This window comes from Ursus maritimus, unplaced genomic scaffold, assembly GCF_017311325.1.
Source record: "Ursus maritimus isolate PB19 unplaced genomic scaffold, ASM1731132v1 scaffold_3, whole genome shotgun sequence".
Classification (NCBI taxonomy): domain Eukaryota; kingdom Metazoa; phylum Chordata; class Mammalia; order Carnivora; family Ursidae; genus Ursus; species Ursus maritimus.
Genome location: NW_024425563.1, coordinates 69,989,302 through 70,004,510, shown reverse-complemented (window position 1 = coordinate 70,004,510; position 15,209 = coordinate 69,989,302).

Here is a 15,209-nt window from a genome sequence, read left to right as displayed (position 1 = left end):
TTCATAAATTGAGCTGGGTAACTTACCCTAATTATCTGTTTGTTGAAATATTTTATATGTTATAGAGTTCTGTAAAATTTTCGTTTTGATCTCTTACTCATTAGATTTGATGGTTACTGGTTTGTCCAAGTTTTCTTTTTCTTTTCAAGACATGCGGTGAAGTAACTACTTTCTCCTGGCTTCATGTTTCTTTATAGAGGAAATTCTATCCATGAAATGCCCTTGGCCTTGAGCCTCATCTCCACAGTATCTCCTCTACAGAGAAGACTTAAGTAACTGATGAGCTCATCTCCTTCAGGGTTCCCTCTAGGTCTTTCTGTGTTCTAGTGAGCTGTCTTCCATAGAATAAGAGGGTTGACCACCTGTTGGGGGAGCCAAGGTTGTCCATCTACGTAATGACAAAATAATTAGTTGAATTCGGGGGGAACTATTACAAGTCCACTTAGCTACAGACCAAAGCCACTTTCTCTAAGCGGTCTTATCAGTAATACATGTGATATTTTGACCCCCATCTGCTTGATTATATTTAATGATAAGAAACTTGGGAGGAGAAGAAGGGGTGTTATTCTTTGCTCCTCAAATGGCAACATCTGGTGCCATGGCTGAACGCTTTGAAAAATAAATACAACTGGAGAAATTAAGTCTCCAGGGTGGTAAGGGCTCATGGTTTATAGCTGTACAGTTTTGACCTTGACATTTTGTAGCAGCCCAGATTGTGCTTTTGGCTTTTGTGGGGATGGCTTTTTCAGGTGGCTTTAGCCCTTGGGCTTTTCTTTAGTTAAGCATGGCATACATGGGATTGTGATCTTGATGGGTTACCACAATTTAAGGTAGTTTTGTCCCCAGGTGTTTGGTGGTTCTTCTGCAAAAGGGTATTTTTTGTTTTATTTTTTATTGTGGTAAAAAATATATAAAATTTATCATTTGAATTATTTTCAAGTGTATAGTTAGTAGCATTAGGTACATTCATAAGATGAAAAACTAACTAAACAAGGGCTGCTCTGGTCTCCGTGTGTGGATACCTACAGATTGACTGTGAATGCTGCATCCAGTTGGGACTGGTAATAAAGAAGAAACAGAGTCAGAGATGAGATCTTCTATTCTGTTGGCCCAAATTAGGTCAAGTCCCCAACCTTGAACCAATGATTGTGGCTAGGAGTCAGAGTAATACTATTTTAGATAATACTACATGGCTCACTCCTACAGCCAAGGGTGGCATTTGCCCACCCCAAATATCACAAGGGAAATATATATATATGCATGTATGTGTTTATGTATACACATCTGAGAGAGCAAACCAAACCCGAAGGAAGAACAGATGCTGGAGAACAGATGTCCCCTATAACTACTTCTTAGAGATAACCAGTGATAAATATCATACATATTACTTTTTTTAATATAAAATTGAGGCCTATGTAGTATCATTGTCTAATATGGCAACAGCTATATGTGGCTATTTCAATTTAGATAAAATAAAATTACAGTTTAGCCTCTCAGTCATACTAGCCATACTTCAAATGCTTAACAGCTAAATGTGTCTAGTGACTACCTTATTGAACAGTGCAGATATTGAACATTTACAACATCACAGAATATATACATCATAGTTAACATACCGTGATTTGAAATAAAATATTTGGAAAGCTTATCTTTCATGCCTGCAAAATATTCCACTGAATGTAAACATTTTAAAAGCTGATAAATAACATTTTAAAAATGTATAGGAGAAAGTCTTTTTCCCCTCATCCTCACAAGCACTGAGAGACTCACTTAAAAGTAAATATTGTCAATCTAATAGGCCAAAACAGATCCTGTTTTTATAAATATAAGTTAATTTGAACAACAACGCTCTGAAATTTGTTACGTATCTGAAAGACATAGGTATTAACCACAAGACGTTTTTGTGTCCTACAGTATCAACAAATTGTTTCCTGGAATGTGGAATAAAGGCCACTCAACAGAGGCTAAAGCAACGTGGGACAGGGTGCACACACGCCAGAGGTGGGTATCCCTGGGGCAGGAAGAGGGAGGACGTAAAGAGCTGTAGATGTTGAGGGGAAATGGGAGAAGAAACCCTGGGTTTCGCTTGTCGGGTGGCCCAAGTAAGTAATAGCCCTTCGCTTCACCTGGAGCCTTTCTCAGCGGCTGTGACTCGGGTGGCGGGCAGAGCGGGGGTGCGCGCCGGGGAGCATCCAGCAACTCGGGCAATAGCGGTGGCCTGCCGCTCCGCACTGACGCGACCCTGTGCCGCAGCGACAGTGGCTGAGCGCGTCGGATCGGCCGCGCCCCTACGCGTTTGTGAGCTGGCCCGGGTCACACTAGGACACCTGCGGGGAGGCGGGGGCCTCCATTCAGCTCCCCAGGCCGGACGCTCGCCGGCGGCCACCAATGGGCAGAGAGCTCATGCTCCTGCCTAGGTTTGTTTTCCTGCCTGCGGGGCTAACAGAAGGCTATAGCGGCCTGATGAAAATGGCACGTGGCGTGGAGGACCCATTTAGTCAGTCTTCGACCAAACTGCCTCATAGAGCCCGACCTTTTCTGTCTCGGTTGCTCATGGGGCTATTTTTCAGCGCCTGCCGGACTCCCAACCCACTGGTCAGTGGCTGAAGGCACGCTGCCCGGGCCCAGGAATAACCGAGCGTGCTCATCTCGGAGAGAGGGAGATTGCGCCACTGTTTATTTTTTTATTATTTATTATGTTATGTTAGTCACCATAGTGTTCCATGATTCATTGTATGCGCCACTGTTTAAAGGGATCCCCGAGATCCCGAGGATCTGGAGATTTGCAGGCGGGTCTGCCTTTGCAGTTACCAGGAACAGTACTCGAAAGTGAGTCTAGGGACAGGAGAGGTGGCTGTGCTTGGAGAAAGCTCCTGAGGTGACTGTAACTTGCCTTCTCCAGTCATCTGAACAGGATAAATTGAAGTTCCAAGGCCGATTTAGTCCTAGCCTACTATAACGAAGAACACTGCATTTATCAGAAAACAAAACAAAACAGGAAGTCTTTGTAGAATATGAGGATGTAACTGAAAACCAGAGCTTTTAGATAATAGAGCTTTTAGAAAAAAGAAATGGAAAACTTAAAAAAGATCTTGCTTGATTTACTAATATAAATACCTGAAATGTAACAAAATTGAAAAAAATCAATGAGTTTTACCATGATTGAATATTCTAAAAATGCCACTTGAATTAATTCATCTTTTGATGAGCATTATTGCATCCTGTTAGAAGGTGATGTTTAAAATATTCTTAGAGTACTAAGTTAACAGAAAACTTCCAAGCATATTATCTATAGGCTCATGTCAAAGCCTCTCCTTTCATTTGCAGAGGACCTTGTCTACAGAGTAGGGCACTTGACCTTGGTGAGGAGTCACAGCCTTTCTGGTTATCAGGGTGGTTGGCCCACCGCTTTCCCCAGCCCTTTTCCATAGCCTGCAACTGTTACCAAATTGTTTTAGTATATGGACCTCCCAAACCCTCGCATCACCACCAAACTCCAGTTTGAAATTTAAAGTTGAATAATGGGTGGCAGCTCTTTCTGCCCTGTCTCTGTGCTTTAATAAAATCACCATTTGCACCAAAATAAATAAATAAAGTTGAATAATGAATGCAATTAACTTCTCAGAATTTATGAAAAGCAGTGATGTGCCCTTTTCTATAATTCTACATTTGTAGTCTTTTCATATCCCGTTCTGTGGATTGAATTTGCAAGTTGTCATCTGCCTACTTAAGAGCTTTGTGACTAATTGAAAATACATGTAATTTGCTGGTGTTGCAGAAGTCTATGTTTTGTCTTTTTCCTAAACTGAGATATAATTGACATATAACATTAGTTTCTGGTATACAAAATAATGATTTGATATTTGTATATGTTGCAAAATGATTACCACACTAAGTCTAAACATCTATCACCATACAGTTAATAAATCTCCTCTCTGTGAAGAGAACTTTTAAGATCCACTCTTGTAGCAAATTTCAAATATGCAATAGTATTATTAACTATAGTCACCATGCTGTACATAATTTTCCCATGACTTATTTATAACTGGAAGTCTGTACCTTATGGACTGCCTTCATCCATGTTCACCCACCCACCACCCTCTGCCTCTTGAAACCACCAATCTGTTCTCCCCATCTATGAGCTTGTTTTTGTTGTTGTTTTTTAGATCCACATGTGAGATCACATGGTATTTTTGTTTCTGTCTGACTTACTTCACTTAGCATAATGCCATCATTGGTCCATCCATGTTGTAGCAAATGGCGAGATTTCTTTTTTATGGCTGAATAATACTGTTGTAAAAATATAAAAATATGGCACTTTTTTTTTTAATCCATTCATCCATTCATGGACACTTAGGTTGTTGCTGTGTCTTAGCTATTGTAAATAATGCTGCAGTGAATATGGGGGTACATGTATTTTTTTTTTTTGAGCTAAGGTTTTCATTTCTTTTGGATAAATACCCAGAAGTGGTATTGCTGGATCATATGGTAGTTCTATTTGTAATGTTTTGAGGAACCTCCATACTGTTTTCCATAATGGCTGTACCAGTTTACATTTCCACCAATAGTGCACAAGGGTTCCCTTTCTTCATACCTTTGCCAACACTTCTAATTTCTTTTCTTTTTGATACTAGCCATTCTAACAGGTGTGAGGTGAGATCTATTTGATTTTGATTTGCACTTTCCTGATGATTAATGATGTTAAGCACCTTTCATGTGCTTGTTAGCCAACTATGTTTTTGGAAAAATGTTTATTCAGATCCTCTGCCCATTTTTAAATCAGATTTTTTTTTCTATTGAGTTGTATGAGTCCTTTATATACTTTGGATATTAATCTCCCTCAGATATAAACTTGCAAATATCTTCTCCCATTCCATGGGTTGCCTGTTCATTTTCTTTATATAAAGTTTCCTTTGCTGTGCAGTTTTTAATTTGATATAGTCCCATGTTTATTTTTGGTTTTTGCTGCCTTTGCTTTTGGTGTCAAATCCAAAAAGTCACCCAAAACCAATGGCAAGGAGCTTAACCCCTATGTTTTCTATTTAGAGTTTTATCATTTCGGGTCTTATGTTCAAGTTTCTAATCCACTTTGTTCATCTTTTTAAGTAGGCTCCACACCCAGTATAGAGCCCAACGCAGAGCTTGAACTCAGGACCCTGAGATCAAGACCTGAGCTGAGATCAAGAGTCGGACACTTAACCAACTGAGCCACCCAGGCACCCCTGTGTTAAATTTTTGTGCATAGCATAAGACAGTGGTCTAGTTTCCCCAGCATCATTTATTGAAGAGACTATCCTTTTCCCATTGTATATGATTGGCTCCTCTGTTGTTAATTAGTTGGCCAAATATGTGTGGGTTTATTTCTGGGGTCTCTATTCTATTCCACTGACCTATATGTCTGTTTTTATACCACTACTATACTGTTGGAAACACATATAATTTGCTGATGTTCCAGAAGTCTATATTTTTTGTTGTTCTCTTAATCGAGGCATTAAAAGCTGCTGCTTAGTATACTTACTTTCTTTACTCAGCATAAGGTAGAAAGGAAAAAAGCTTCTTAATTTTAATATGGCAATTTATATTACCTTTGGTCTTTGGAACGCAGGTAGTTTTCCTATCCTTTTTATGCTTTCCTTTTCTTATAGGGAGTTTACAAAGTTTCTGACTTGTGATTTAAACTCCATATTAAAAAGCAAGTTGGATTATCTTTATCTTTACTGTCTCAAAGTTTATTCATAAGTAGAAAATAAGTTTCAAAAACATTTTGTCATGTTCTCATCATAGTGTTTATCTAATCTCTCTTGGAATTGTAAGTATGAATGATGTATTTTACCATTCATTTCAATGACTGATTATGATCAAGAAAGATGAGAAACTTATTAACTTTATAGCACTTAGTAAAGCCCGACTTTTACACTGTTGCAACATAAAATAATATGCAGTGTGTGCACATCCATCTATTTTGAAGTAGTAAATATCAAGTAAACCGAAGTTCAGATAAAGTTAATTAAAATCCAACTTTTTTAAAAAGAGGATTCTTTATTATTATTTTATAAAGATTTTATTTATTTATTTGAGAGAGAGCGAGAGTGCAAGCAAGAGTGCAAGAGCAGTGGGGAGGGAGAAGCAGACTTCCCCACTACGCAGGGAGTCTGCTGCAGAGCTCGATCCAAGGATCGAGGATTGAGGATCATGACCTGAGCCCAAGGCAGATCTTTAACCAACTGAACCATCCAGGTGCCCTTAAAACCCTACTTTTATCTATGTACAGTTAGTTACTTGTGAATGAAATGGTTGAAATAAATTAAAAAAACAGACTGGCTTTTCTTCCTCATAGGGTTATGTGTACAAAACTATTCCAATATTACTTGGAAGCAGACAATCTGGAAAGGAAAAATAGCACACATTCAATTTAAGTGAAAATTGTTTATCCATTTTTCTATCTCCGCGTGACTTATTTTCGATTCTTTCCCTTTCACTGCCCTACTGGTATATATTCAATAAATACAAACAAAAGTATTATCAGCATCTGTAAAATATAACTGGGAAGGAGTGTTATTAAAACACCACACAGCACATTCCAAAAGTGAACAAGTCATTTGCTAATTACTGATGTGGGATTGTACTTGTGTTATTAGTTCATATAATTGAGTTGATGACATAATTACATGATTCTATAACAACTAAAGCATTTAGTATGCTCGTAGGGAGACTTCTTTTAAAAACAATTGCTTTGGTTATGTATTTTTTTTGTTAAAGATTTTATTTATTTGAGAGAGAGAGACAGAGCACAAATGGGGTGAGGGACAGGGGGAGAAGCAGGCTACCCGCCAAGCAGAAACCTGATGTGGGGCTTGATCCCAGAATTCCAGGATCATGATGAGCTGAAGGCAGATGCTTAACTGACTGAGCCACCCAGGCGCCCCTGGATATGTATTATTTTTTAACTGTACAATTTTGCTCCATTTTTACAGTAATGTTAGAAAACTATCATTTTCCCCCTGTTGAATTGGAGTATATGTAGTCTACTCCCTAGGCAAGTAGGGGGAAATTATACCAGTAAAGCACTGCAAATGAGAAAGTGGGGGCAGCGGGTTCATCCTTTCAGTGTCCTTAATGTGGGATCATCAGTTCAAAGGGGGTACGTATTTCTAGACTGTTTTACCAAAAGATTAAACCAATTTTCAGTTGCAACCAAAAATATTCTTATATGTTGTCTCAGTCCTATGCCAACATTAATTTTTATTAATGTAATTAGTTGAGTTTTAGTTCATATAATTTAAACTAATAAGGGTTTGCGTTTTTGTTAGCAAAGTTTTATATTTCCCCATATTTATTTTTATTTTTTATTATATTATGTTAGTCACCATACAGTACATCCCCGGTTTCCGATGTAAGGCTCGATGATTCATTAGTTGTGTATAACACCCAGTGCACCATGCAATACGTGCCCTCCTTACTACCCATCACCAGCCTATCCCATTCCCCCACCCCCCTCCCCTCTGAGGCCCTCAGTTTGTTTCTCAGAGTCCATAGTCTCTCATGTTTCATTCCCCCTTCTGATTACCCCCCCTTTCTTTATCCCTTTCTTCCCCTATGGATCATCCTAGTTCTTATGTTCCATAGATGAGAGAAATCATATGATAGTTGTCTTTCTCTGCTTGACTTATTTCACTTAGCATTATCTCCTCCAGTGCCATCCATGTTGTAGCAAATGTTGAGAACTCATTCTTTCTGATAGCTGAGTAATATCCCATTGTATATATGGACCACAACTTCTTAATCCAGTCATCTGTTGAAGGGCATCTCGGCTCCTTCCACGATTTAGCTATTGTGGACATTGCTGCTATGAACATTTGGGGTGCATATGGCCCTTCTCTTCACTACGTCTGTATCTTTGGGGTAAACACCCAGTAGTGCAATGGCTGGATCATAGGGGAGCTTAATTTTTAACTTTTTAAGGGACCTCCACACTGTTTTCCAGAGTGGCTGTACCAACTTGCATTCCCACCAACAATGTAGGAGGGATCCCCTTTCTCCACATCCTCTCCAACAATTGTTGTTTCTTGTCTTGTCTATTTTTGCCATTCTAACTGGCGTAAGGTGGTATCTCAGTGTGGTTTTGATTTGAATTTCCTTGATGGCTAATGATTTTGAACATTTTTTCATGTGTCTGTTAGCCATTTGTATGTCTTCATTGGAAAAGTGTTCATATCTTCTGCCCATTTTTTGATTTGTTTATTTGTTTCTCGTGTATTGAGTTTGAGAAGTTCTTTGTAGATCTTGGATACCAGTCCTTTATCTGTTGTGTCATTTGCAAATATATTCTCCCATTCCATGAGCTGCCTCTTAGTTTTTCTGTTTCCTTGTCCCCATATTTTTTTTAAACTTTTATTTATTCAATTAATTAACATATAGTGCATTATTAGTTTCAGAGGTAGAGTTCAGTGATTCATCAGTTGCATGCAACACCCCCTTGTTCATTACATCATGTGTCCTCCATAAAGCCTAACACCCAGTTACCCCATTTGCCCACCTCCCTGCCCTCCAGCAACCCTCAGTTTGTTTCCTGTGGTTAAGAGTCTCTTATGATTTGTCTCCCTCTGATTTCGTCTTATTTTATTTTTTCCTCGCTTACCCTATGCTCCTCTGTTGTTTCTTAAATTCTACATAGGAGTGAAATCATATGACAATTGTCTTTCTCTGACTGACTTATTTCGCTTAGCATAATACCCTCTAGTTCCACCCATGTCATTGCAAATGGCAAGATTTCATTTTTTGATGGCTGAGTAGTATTCCTCGTGTGTGTGAGCGTGTGTGTGTGTGTGTGTGTGTGTGTGTGTGTGTATCACACACACTGCATCTTCTTTATCCATTCATCTGTCGATGGACATCTGTGCTCTTTCCACAGTTGGTATTGTGGACCTTGCTACTATAAACATTGGGGTACCAGTGACCCTTTGGATCACTACATTTGTACCTTTGTATATTTCCCTGTATTTTAAAGTTGTCTGCGTTTCTGAACTTAGACTCTCTGTTAACCTTTGACCACTCCCTGTTGGAATTTGGATACTGACTTAAATTTCTACTGAATTTATATATATTTTTGGTAAATTTTCAACACTTGTATAGCAAGTTATGATCTTTTAAAATTTACATATAGTAAAATTTCCTTTTTTGATGTACAATTTCACGAGATTTGACAAAGACACTAAGTATTTGTGAATCACAGTCAAGATACAGTTCTTTTTTTTTTTTTTAAGATTTATTTATTTATTTATTTATTTGCCAGAGAGAGAGAGAGAACAAGCAGGGGGAGTGGCAGGCGGAGGGAGAAGCAGGCTCCCCGCTGAGCAAGGAGACCAATGCAGGACTTGATCTCAGGACCCTGGGATCATGACCTGAGCCGAAGGCAGACACTTAACCGACTAAGCCACCCAAGATACAGTTCTTTTACTTCCCCAGATTCCCTCATGCTTCCCCTTTATATTCCCACATCTTCTCACTCCCATCCTTACCCTCTAATAACCACTGTTTGCTTTCTGATCCTATAGTTTTGCCTTTCCCAGAATGTCATCTAAACGGAATGTTACAGTATATAAACCATTGAGTCTGGCTTCTTTTAGTTAGCATAATGTATTTGAAATTCATTCATATTGTTCATCAATACTTTATTCTTTTTTGTTGCTGAGTAGTATTTCATATGGATGTATCTGAGTTTGTTTCACTCACCCATCAAAGGATATATGGGTTGTCCAGTTTGGGGCAGTTATCAATAATTATATATCATATGAATTGTGAAAAAATGAAAAGTATATCCTATAAAAGTCTGAACATAGATTTTTGTGTGAATGTAAGTTTTTTTTTCTTTGATAAATACCCAGGAGTGGAACAACTGGGCTCCATAGTAGGTGTCTATCTAACCTAGAAACTACCAAACTCTTCCAGGGGCATCTGGGTGGCTCAGTTGGTTAAGAACCTGACTCTTGATTTTGGTTCAGGTCGTGATCTCAGGGTTGTGGGGTTGGACTCTGCACTGGGCATGGAGCCTAATTAAGATTCTCTCCCTCTCCCTCTCTCCAATAAGAAAAAAAAATTAGAAACTACGGGGACGCCTGGGTGGCTCAGTCGTTAAACGTCTGCCTTCGGCTCAGGGCGTGATCCCAGGACCCTGGGATGGAGCCACACATCAGGCTCCCTGCTGGGAGCCTGCTTCTTCCTCTCCCAATCCCCTGCTTGTGTTCCCTCTCTCGCTGGGTGTCTCTCTCTCTCTGTCAAATAAATAAATAAAATCTTAAAAAAAACCCAAAAAACTACGAAACTCTTCCAAAATGGTTGTGCCATTTTGCATTCCTCTTTGCCATATATGAGCCATATATAGCCAAATATTAGCCATTCTGCATTCCTGTTAGTTGCTCTGAATTCCTTGATTCTTTTGCCTTCCTTTATATTGCGCACATTTAAAAGGCATTTTAAACACCTGTTATCTGTCATGATATCGACAAATGTGCTCTCTGCCACAAAAATATACTAGTCCATTTTTCTCTAGGGATATTAAAGATTTTTTTAATATTTAATTTTTGGCCATATGAAATTTATTGAATATACAGTATGCAGGATGGTACCACGCTATTTCTTTTGCATACTGATATCAATTTGCCTAATGAGATGCTTTGGGGTTGCTCTACCTTCGCCCATTTCTCAGTAGAATTTAACACATTTCTTCAAATGATCCTCCATTCCTTATTTTAGGCAGTATATGATACCATTTTCCCAGTTGCCCAGGACAGAAAGAGGGGATTTATGATTCCTATCTCCTCCTTAGTTTCCATACCCAAAAGGTCACTGGGTTTTGTCAAAACATTAATCCACTTCTCCCCATTGTCTTATACTTTCTTGTTCAGATCCCTTTGAGCCCTTCCTTACACCGGCCCACGGTGATCTTTCAACAGACAAATCTGAGCTAGTCAAGTCCCAAAGGCTCCAATGGCTCCTCATTAGCAGGGAACACAACATTCTTCAAAATATGGTCCTTTTTTTTTTTTTTTTTTTTTTTTTAAGCCTCCCAGCTACTTCTCCTTTACCTGACAAATGTCTGAATACAGAAGACAGGCTGCCAGATTTTAAACTGACTCTACCGCTTTTTGGTCTTTGACCTTAGACAAGTAACATAACCTCTCCATACACAATTGTATTCAAAGTTATACAGTGTATGAAAATGAAAATATTTACAACACTGTGTTAGAAAGTTGACTTCTAACCTTTTTATAAGAAAACAAAGATCTTGTAATGTTTTTATTATAATCACACATCATGTTCCTGATTCATTAATACTCTGGAGCCAGACTGCCTTGATATGAATCTCAGTTCCACCACTTAAGGTATATTCTCTTTGGCAAGCTACTTAACTTTCTGTTTCTTCATCTGTAAAATGGGAATACTAGTATCTGCTTCATTGTGATTATTGTAAGGGCTAAATGAATTAATATATCTAAAACAATGCCAAAGCACACAGTAAGCACCATTTTAAGCATTAGCTATTGTTACTATTTAACTAATGGGTAAGTCAGTCTCTAATTTCCCATCCATTCGTGGTTGGTGTCCTTCCAATAATTCCTGAACAACCAGTGCTTCTTTTTCTTTTTTAAAGATTTATTTGTTTATTTTAGAGAGTAAGCAGGGCTGGGTGGGGGGCAGAGTGAAAAGAAATCTCAAGCAGACTCCCTGCTGCATGGAGCCCAACAAAGAGCTCGATCTCACAATCCTGAAATTATGACCTGAGCTGAAACCGAGTTGGAAACTTAAACGACTCAGCCACCCAGGTGTCCCCAGTGCTTCCTTCTATCATAGAAATTAGTACAATGTATTCAGATTACCTTTCTCACTTACATTGTAAGATGTCTGAAAAATATTTCCTTTGCCTCAAGCACTCTTGCCTCTAAGAACTCCTGGGGTTTACCCTTCTTCTGCCTTAGGGCCTTCTCAGTCTGCCTACCTCTGCCTCTCCAAATACTCTAGAGGCACTCTGACCTTATAAATACAAACTTTAAATGAGAATCATACCATTACAGATGGATTTTTGTTGAGAAAGTATTTATTGGATGAACTCAAGCCACCTTAATTCCTTCATTACTTTTCTACACAGCACAGCAAAAACAATTTATATTTTTTCCATTTCATTTTACTGAAATTATTTTCATTGGGAGTATTTTTCTGTATAAATTATAAAGCAAGGAATTGATTCATCAATCAGTTTTTTTGCATATATTTAATAGTTCCAATTAGTTTTTGCTTTTGAGTTCCTCAGGGTCAAATTAAATTCTAAATTTTATTGATCCAATTCATCTATTAAATTTGGTCAAGAACTGTGGCCAGTTTTACTTTGTTAAATATTGCTATCATGTCTAATGTTGGTGGGGGCAGTCAATTTTGGCAACTTTTAATCTTGTAAGATGTGTTCTTCAGCAAGTTTTTTCTAATACATTTATCATGGGCAGTGTTAATTGTTCTGGTTTTATTTCTACAGCGGACACTCATTTGTTGTGATTTGGATAAAGTGTTTGAATTTACTTTTTAGTGAAAAATGAGAAAATTTTGTCAATTCTCCAGGACATTCTTGGGCTCAAAACATCTCACTCCATTTCACTTCGCCCTCAAATATCCTTTTTTCTCACCCCTCAGATGCCAGCTGAAGCATCACTTGCTACGGGATGCCTCTCCTGATCTCTAAGGCCAGATCAAGTTTCCCACTTTATCCTTACATAATACACTTACTTTTCTTTCATCACTTATTGGACTTTATAAATATGTATTTCCTTAAGTATTTATTGTCTCCCTCATTAAACTTTGTTCCCTAAAGGCGGGAGCTTTGATTCTCTTACCACTGGATCCCTGACACATAAATGGCACTCAGATTTATTGAAAGAATGATGAAAAGGAAAATGGCATCTTTTATCCCCAGTGCACATACAATGTCTGACCAATACTAAGCATTCATTAAAACCTGTTTGTATTTCTCCATTATTGTTTATTTCTGGTTATGCTCTGACAGAAAATGATTACTTTTTTTGCTCCATACTATATTTGAAAATTGACTTTCTAATGCTATATACTTTTAAGCCTTTAATACCAAGCTACTCTAATAGTCTTCCTTCTCTACAGGGCTGCCATACTGTGTAACACCAGGAGGGTACACTGTATTCTATGGAGCAGGGAGTTGTTTGACGTAGTCTATCACCTCCCTCTGTGAAAGGAAGAGCAATTAGGTAACTCCTAAAGTTGGTTATAAGAGCAGTTCTAAACCCTAGTTGTACATCAAAATTACATGGGATACTTTAAAAACAGAAATCCTGGGGTGCCTCGGTGGCTTAGTCGGTTAAGCGTCCACCTTTGGCTCAGGTCATGATCCCAGGGTCCTGGGATCAAGCCCTGCGTCAGGCTCCCTGCTCAGTGGGGAGCCTGCTTCTCCCCCTCCCTCTGCAGCTCCCCTTGCTTGTGCTCTCTGGCTCTCTCTCAAATAAATAAATAAAATCCTAAAAACAGGAGTGCCTGGGTGGCGCAGTCATTAAGCGTCTGCCTTCGGCTCAGGGTGTGATCCCAGCGTTCTGGGATCGAGCCCCACATCAGGCTCCTCCGCTGGGAGCCTGCTTCTTCCTCTCCCACTCCCCCTGCTTGTGTTCCCTCTCTCGCTGGCTGTTTCTCTCTGTCAAATTAATAAATAAAATCTTTAAAAAAAAATCTTAAAAACAAAACAAAATAAAAAACAAATCCTTGAGCCCCACCCTACATTTATTGAATCATTATGTAGTAGAACTCCCCACAAGACCGCAGAGCCAGGGTTAGGAAACACTGGGTTGGAGAAAAGGATGAGTGTGGGAAAACTGGTTACATATTCATCAGGATAGGAAAGTTAGAGACCATATAATTCAGGGCCCTGTATTCAATACTAAGGAATTGGAATTTAATTCTACATATAGTAAGGAACCATGAAAGGTTTTCAGAGGGAAATGAAATAATCAGATCTGTAAGAAAGGTGAACTTGGCACCAGTGTGGCAGATACGCGGGCAGGGCGTAGAGACTTGGCCAGGGGAAGCCAGGGAGGAAGTTAAACTTAGAAACAGGTGGTAAGGGCCTGAACTAGGGTAGATGCAGTGCAACCAGGGAGGAAGGGAATGGGAAAGTACTCACATTTGACAAGACTCAATAAATGGAATGTCTGGGATAAGAGAGAAAGGTTGAAAAACACTCCAAAATTTCCAGGCTACGCAACTGGATGCAATATGATGATGCCACTAACCAAAGAGATTACAAGTGGAAGGACCGAATCCAGCAAGCAGAGAAAACAGATTCTGCTTCTAGGTATGATGAAATAGAAGTTCCTCTTGTACACCATTTAGGTGGAGCTAGAATAGCAGGAAACTGGAAATTAAGATCTAGAATTCAGAAGAGAATTTGAGGATGAAATTTTAGGTTTGGGAGTCAACAAGGTATTTCAGTTGAGGCCACTGGAATGAATGAAACCCAACAGGGCATTGTCCATGCAGAATCAAAAGTGCTTAGCACAGAATTAGAGATAAAGCAGGCTTTCTCATTCAATTTACTTAACCATGTAATTTTAATAAGGCTCAGAAAGAGCACCATTAGAAATAAGCGGAAATTAATGTGAAGTGTAAATTACGATGTATAAAAATTACCTGCAATCTTTAGGACAACTTCAAATACAACTACTGCATCTTTGTACTTACTTAGAACACATCAGTCTGTTAGCTTGGAAAGACTAGTTTCTAAGCTTATTAAATAGATTAGTCAAGATAAGTCAGATGACTCAGATTAGGAGTCCGTTAGTTCCTCATCTATGATATCAATACTCCCCTAAATGAAACAGGTGTTTGGTGATCTACTTCATACAGTGTAAAGGCAATATAATTCATTAAGCTAAACCATAAAAATATAACATATATGTAATAAATGCAACTACTTATATCCAAAAATTGTCACTTAATCTGTGTGTCTATGTATGTGTATGCTTGTATGCCAGGCACTTTTGTGTCATTTACTTTAATACAAATTCATTACTGGGTCTGGAATTATTTCAATAGAAAACAACTCAAACTTAAGATTCCTAGGACTGCTACTTGTAGAGAGTGAATGAACTTGTATATACTGAGTCCCAGAAATCTTCATTTAAAGAGGCATACAGGTTAATTAT